General features: G+C 37.4%; 1 pseudogene; it reads left to right on the top strand.

Annotated features, from left to right (window-relative positions):
* The first annotated feature begins 1771 nt into the window (after window positions 1–1771).
* On the top strand, window positions 1772–2670 carry LOC104871068 (annotated as a pseudogene).
* The last annotated feature ends 5030 nt before the right edge of the window (window positions 2671–7700 follow it).

Consider the following 7700-nt stretch of genomic DNA (forward strand, 5'->3'; position numbering starts at 1 on the left):
CTTTTTTTCCAGTCATCCTTCATGGACTCTGCTACAATTTCTTGGAATATTGCCTCTTGCTTCTGGAGTCTATTATGGAAAACAAATAACAGCTTCAAAATCTGTCTTAACTGATTACATTATCATCACATTAATTTTTAATTTTTTCTAGGTAAGTAAGATCAAGCTCATTTATAACATATAGTGCCTGTATTGCATGAGGAATTTTATAATTAGGAAAGTATTTGAGGCATATAATTTAGCTTAGATCTCGATTTTTTTTCCAAAAGCCTCATTTTTCACAGTGAGGCTTTGGGGGCCGGGGATTTAGCTCAATGGTGCTGTGCCTCCTTGGAAAGTGCAAGGTCCTGAGTTCAATTCCTGGTACACACACCCTCCAAAAAGATAAAATAATGACAAAAAGAAAAAGAGGATCAGAGTGGGGCTTTGGAAGGGTGATTGGCTCATGTGTGCTCTGTGTTCAGCAGTGGATTCATCCATTAATGAGTTCAGTTACTGAATGTCCTATTAGGGGACAGGGCCTGGATGGAAGTAGATTGCTGGGGGCTTGCCCTGGTAGGGAGTATTTTATTACTAGCTCCTCCCTGATTTCTGCTTCCTGGCTGCCATTATGTGAGCAGCTTTCTTCTGCCAGACGCTCCTACCATACCATTTTTTCCTTGGAGAAAACCAGCCATGGAATGAACATATGAGCCAAAATAAGCCTCTCCCTTTTTAAATTGTGAGTGTTACAGAGATGAAAAACGGACTTTTTTGACTGATATGAGGCAATGATAAACTTTCTGCATCTCCTTGTGTAAGATAAGTACCTACTAGAATGCAAAGCAGGGCCTCAGTAGTAGAATTAGAGAAATTTAGCACACTTTCTTTAAATTGGTAAATAAATTAGAAGGTTTTTATTGGAGAATTTTAATGTGTTAAAATTATTCATTAAAAGATATATAATTATAAAAGTTTATTCTTTCACAAAAGAATGAAATCATTCCAGGTGAAATCATTAATATTTGTCTTTTGGGTGCATTGTCTATTGTCAAGTCATAATGATACAAAAGGTTCAAAATCCTCTTTATCAATAAGAAAGGGCAAAGCTCTACCTCAGCTGGTGTGCTAGAGGAACCTTCTGGATGAGGAATGATGTGGAGCCAGAATCAATCCCAAAGAGACCAAGCAGAAAGGTGAAAAGTTGGTCCAAGGCAGCAGTCCTACAAATACAGCTAAACACATGAGGAAGGGAAAATAAAAAGATGTCTCTGAAAGGAATCCAGTAGGTAGACCCAGGGGCATCCTATGTCATTATCTATGGACATGAATGGAGGTATTCAAGGTTCAAATCAGTCCAAGAATATGAGAAGGGGCCATCAGACCTCAACAATTTATATCTCAAATTCTGATATAAATAGGATTTCAATTCTATATTTCTTCATCAAATATTATTTGACCACTTGTTTTGCATGATCATCTACAAAATGACTTTCTTAAGTCACGTCAAGCCAACAATGAAGCTTATCTTCACTGAGAAATAATTCACACCATGTCTGGAGCAGAAAACATGCAAGATGGGCCTATACAGTGATGGTGAACCTGCTAGAGCTTTCCATGATACAAGCAGAACACAGTGGCATGCGTGCCATAGGTTCTCCACCACTGGCCTAAAATGTCACTTCACATCACAACAGAAACGCTAGAAAGTTATAAATACTTTCACTGTGGCACTGAAAAGATCCAGGTGTCATCTTTAAGAGACTTAGCCAGGTAGGGGCTGCCAGGATCCATGGAGAAGATCCCACCAGTGGGCCTGAGCACCTGGAATGCCTCTCTAGGGGAAGTAGCTTATGCTGTGAAGAAGGCCATCAATGTGAGATACCAGCACTTGGACTGTATAAACTTACATCAGAATGAGAGTGAGGTAGGAGAAGGGATCCAGTACAAGATCAATGAGGATGTTCTGAGACAGAGCTGCTCATGGTCAGTGACCTGTGGTACACACGCTACAGGAAGTCTTTGGTGAGGACAGCATGCAACCACAGTCTGAAGACCTTAAAGTTGGATTACTTGGACCTCTGCCTCCTTCACTGGCCCATGGGTTTCAATCCTGGAAAATCTGACATGGCTTTGAATCCCAGTGGCATGGTTGTACCCAGCAACACAGACTTCCTGGACACACAGAGGCCATGGAGACCCTGGCGACAGAAGGGCTGGTGAAGGCCATTGAGGGGTCAAACTTCAACCATGAACAGCATTAAAATCTTTTGAATAAGCAGACTTAGAGGATCAAGCCAGCTACTAACCAGATTGATGCCATCCATACCTTTCTCAGAAGAGACTGATTAGTTTTTAACCAAGCCAGAAATGTGTCCATGATTTCTTACCATCCTCTTGGTAGCTCAAGCCAGGGCACTGACTTGATGGATGACCATGATTAAGAGGATCTCCAAGGAGTACAGCAAGTCTTCTGCTCAGATTTTAATTCAATTTCAGATCCAGAGGAATGTGGTAATGATTCCCAAATCTGTCACTCAACATCAGATTCAATAGAATATCAAGGTATTTTATTTTGAATTAACAGAGCAAGATATGAATGACATCTTCAGTCTAGATAAGAATCTCCAAATGGCCACCTTCCCCACAATGGAAAATCACAAAAACTATCCTTTCCACAGAGAGTACTGAGGAAAGCCTCCCTCTACCTCATTTCTACTCAGCCAAGAAAACTTGACACAGGTGCTGGTGTCAGCCCACCACTGCATGGGTCTGCAGTCACTGTGCCAGGAGGGCTTTGGCCTAGGGTGGGAGTGAGGCAGTCAGAGATGGTGGTCCTGGCTGAAACAGATGCCTCACTCACAAAGAATCAGGGGTGTTCTAAGTGACAGAAGGAGAGAACTGTCCAGAGGATCATAATCACTGTTTAGGGGATTCATATACTTGTTAAAGATCTGTCAAGTACACTGTGCAATATAATTTCTAAATGTCAGTACCTGTGGCCTCTAAGCTAACCCCCCAAAAATCATGACTTATCAACTAACTTTCAAGAAATTTAAAATTTTTCATACCTCCATATCTTAAGAAAACATTGCTTGAGGGAAACATTTAAACAATATATAAAAGGGCCAGGGATTTAGCTCAGTGGTTTCACCAACTGCCTTGCAAGCACAAGGTCCCAAGTTTGATCCCCAGTACCAAAAAAAAGCAAGAGTTGAGAAACAAATGTGCTTTAATCTCTGTCTGTAATTTAACTTCCACAAGCATCAAGCCATGGCTAATCTTGTTTCATCTTTATTCCCCTCTGTACCCTACCAGTGAACCCCTGCATGATTTTAAAACAAGATCTTTGTTTGTGTGCTTCAAAACAAAAATAGTTAATCTGGTGCTCCGTGTCAGTCAAAATAGAAGCTTTTTTCTAAATTTAATTGAAATGTAATTGGATTAAAATGAATTTTAATCTTTTAATACTATTTTTAAATTAGGTCTTTTGGTGAGTTTGATTATACTCATTAAAATCCCAAGTTGAAGAAGCAGAGAGAGAGAGAGAGAGAGAGAGGAAAAAGAAAACTTAGCCAAAGATGCAAAGTGTTAATATTTAAAAACCTGAAACATATAGAAAAACATTAATACATTTATGAGATAGTTTAAAATATTTTAGAATCTTCTGGTCTATAGTCAGATAGCATTATCCATTGCATCACTGGCCCTTTAAAATATTTTAAAGATAATAATTGGTCACCTTAGAGAATCTTAGGGAATTAAATCATTTTTAGAACTGATAAAAAGAATCAAAAATTTATTTTTTTGTTTCATAATGTGTTAGACTTTATGGTAACTAAATAGCTGATGAAGGAGTTTCTCTCCTTACATAATTGACCCAACTAATTAAGAAAGACGAAATAGCAGAGTATTGACTTTCTCCAACTTCTAATCAATTAATGGACTTGGGCAGTGATCCCTAATGGTTACTGGCATCACGAAAAGATGCTTTCTGACAAAAGCTCTTTACTACCAGCTTTTGAAATGTGCCTGAATATGATCAAGCCTCCGAATCTGACTCCCAACTCACAAAGGAGAGAGAAATTTGTTAATTGACACCACAGGGAAGCAATCTGCAAAATCTGACAGTGGAGAGGCTCTGAAACATATACAATGCATTTCTGCAACAACCAAATTTCAGGAAAAGCCACTGACAGGGAATGAAGGGATATTTAATGGAAATTACAACTACTTTAAATGCATACATCTTATCTGAATCCTGATGAAACCATGGAAAAAGAAAGGAAGAAGAGGAAGATGATAAAGCAATTAGAAAAATATAAATCCAGTCTAGATACACAATGTCATAAGGATTTATCAATATTTTTAGATGTGGTGAGATTATTACTTTAAAAGCAACTTTTATCTTTCACAAATGCATACTGAAGTATTTCCAAATAAAAAGACATTGTATCAAGAATTTAAGAGCTAAAATACTCCAGTATACTCTCAAGAGAAGTAGTAGCAATGGATGAAACAAATTTGACCAAGAGTTGATCATTACTGAAATTAAAAGATAAAGGTTATTGTTTTCCCTCTACTTTTGAATGTGTAAAATTTTTTCATAATTAAAACTTCTTATTGAAAACTCCAGTCCTTGATGCTTTTTTGGATAAAATTTTATGATTAGAATCCCAGTTCTATAGACATAGGTGCATATATATCAATGTGATATGATTCTTTTGGAAAGACAGCCAGCAGAGGGATCGTGGATCAAATGAACCTTTAACCCTAGTTCTTTGAGGTATCTCCATATGAGGAGTCTGCACTCCCACCAACAATGGAAAAGGGTTCCTTTCTCCCCACAACCCTGCCAACATTTGTTATTGTTTGATTTCTTGAAAGCAGCCATTCTTTGTGGGGTGAGGTGGAATCTCTGTTTTTTTCATCTGCCTCTCTCGAATGACCAGTGATGTGGAACATTTTTTCATATGATTTACTTGCTGCTTTTACTTATTGTTCTGAGAAATGTCTGTTCATTTCAGATGCCCATTTTAGAATTGGATCTTTATATTTGGGGGGGATGATTGTTTTGATTTCTTTATATGTACTAGATAAGAGTCCTTTGTCTGAGGAGCAGCTGGTAAAAATTTTTCCTACATTGTAGGTTGTCTCTTAGTTCTGTTGATGGTTTCCTTTGCAGTGCAGAAGCTTTTTAATAAAATGAGATCCCAGTTGTTGATTCTTTCTGCTAGTTGCCATGCTACTGAGGATTTGTACATAAAATCTTTTCCTATGCCAATGTCTTCAAGAGTTCTGCCTAATTTATCTTCCAGCAAGTTTAGTGTTTCTGTTTTAATATTTAGATCTTTAATCCACTTGGATTTTAATTTAGTGCATGGTGAAAGATAAGGGTCTAGTTTTAATCTGTGGCAGGTTGAGATCCAGCTTTTCCAACACCATTTATTAAAGAGGCTATCTTTCCTCTAGTGGGGACGGTCAGCTCCTTTGTCAAAGATGAGGTAGCTGAGTACATCTGGAGTTGTTTTTGTGTCTTCCAGTCTGTTCCACTGATCCTCAGGTCTGTTTCTTTGCCAGTACCATGCTGTTTTTGTCACAGTGGCTTTGTAGTATAGTTTCAAATTGGGAATTGTTATACCCACTGCCATGTGTCTGTTGCCTAGGATGGCTTTTGCTATTCTAGGTCTCTTATGGTTCCAAATGAATTTTTGGATTCTTTTTTCTATTTCTGTGAAATATAGTATTGTAATTTCAATTGGCATTGCATTGAATCTGTATAGAAGTTTTGGTAGCATGGCCATTTATTTTTCACTATGTTGATTCTTCCTACCCAGGAGCAGGGGAGATCTTTCCACATTTTTATATCCTCTTCGATCTGTTTCTTCAGAGTGTTGTAGTTTTCAGTGTAGAGTTCTTTTGGTTCTTTCATTAGGTTGATTCTTTGATACTTCATTTTTGGGGGATGCCATTGTGAAAGCAATTGTTTCCCTAATTTCTCTTTCAGTGAGTCTGTTATTTGTGTACAAGAAGGCTATTGATTTTTGGGTGTTGACCTTGTATCCTGCTAGTCTGCTAAAAGTGTCAATTAAGTCTAGAAGTCTTTTGGTGGAGTTTTTTTTTTTAAGGTCTTCTATGTATAGTATCATATCATCAGCAAATAATGGCAGTTTAACTCCTTCCTTTCCTATCTTTATTGCTTTAATTTCTTTCTCTTGTCTAATTGCTATGGCTAATGTTTCCAGAACTATATCAAAGAGGAGTGGTGATAATGGGCATCCTTGTCTTGTTCCTGATGTTAACGTGAGGGTTTTCAGTTTTTGGCCATTTAATATGAAGTTGGATGTTGGTTTTTCATAGATAACTTTTATTAAGTTGAGATATAGACCATCTATTCCAATTTTTGCAGGGTTTTTATCATGAATGGGTGTTGAATTTTGTCAAATGCTTTGTTTGCATCTATTGAGAGGATCATGTGGTTTTTGTCCTTGACTTTGTTAATATAGTGTACTACATTTATTGAGTCATGTATGATAAACCATCCTTGCATCCCTGGAATAAATCCAACTTGGCCAGGATGTACGATCTTCTTGATGACCCTCTGTATTCTCTTTGCTAGTATCTTATTAAGGATTGTTTGCATCTATATTCATTAAGGAGATTGGCATGTAGTTCTCTTTTTTAGTTGCATCTTTCCCTGGTTTAGGAATCAAAGTGATACTTGCTTCCAGGAGTGAATTTGGAAGTATTGCTTCCCTTTCAATTTCATTGAAAAGTTTGAAGAGTAATGGCAGTAGTTCTTCTCTAAATGTCTTGTAAAATTCAGCAGTAAATCCATCAGGACCTGGGCTTTTCTTTGTTGGTGACTTTTTAATTACATTTTCAATTTCACTTAGTTTCTCTATTTTTATAGGCAAGCAAACAAAAAAGTAATGGAAGTATCAGAACATGAGCATTTTACACAGGCTTCAGTTCCTCAAAAGTCTTTATTAAAACTAATGTCTAGGAACTATAATCTATTTTCTTCTCTCTTCTCCATTTTTATTACTAAAGTTGGATTTTATCAGTCCCTCCTGTTCACCTGGCCCACATTCATGACTAGTGGTTATGCACACAGGTCCCCTAGGGAATGAGGCTACCTGGGTCCAGACCTGAGCATCACCAGTGAGTGGTTCTGTGGGCTCAGGCAATTTACTTCTCAGTGCCTCTGTTTCCTCATATTAAAGTGGAAATAACAACAGAGACTACTCTGCACGCTTGGCTGAAATATGAATTAGTTAAAAAGTGTAATACTCTTGAAAAATACTTGTTAATAGTAAATACCGTGCAAATATTTGATAAATCTAAACAAAACAAATTTAAAAAATAGGGTGGAACATTTGTCATGAAGCAAGAGGCCATTCAAAAGTTTCCTAGTTGGAAGCAGGAATTTTTCATTAGCGGAGACTAACCTACTACCTCCAGGTGACAGGTGCTGCTTAACAACTCTGTAAGTTTTCTGTCAAGTCTTTAAAGACACGTTCAAGGCTTGTGTTTCTGTAGTCCCACTTCTTAGCCCACTAATTTTCCCCAGCATAATTGCTTCAGATAAATATCAATTGAATAAATGAACTTATGGTGGATTTTTCATTTAATTCAGTGCTTTTAACTCTGTATGGAAAATGATAATGCATATGCTATATTCCAAGAAGTTAACAATAATTTGGGGCTGGTGATTTAAC

This window comes from Fukomys damarensis, unplaced genomic scaffold (assembly GCF_012274545.1).
Source record: "Fukomys damarensis isolate Sample0158 unplaced genomic scaffold, DMR_v1.0_HiC HiC_scaffold_37, whole genome shotgun sequence".
Lineage (NCBI taxonomy): Eukaryota > Metazoa > Chordata > Mammalia > Rodentia > Bathyergidae > Fukomys > Fukomys damarensis.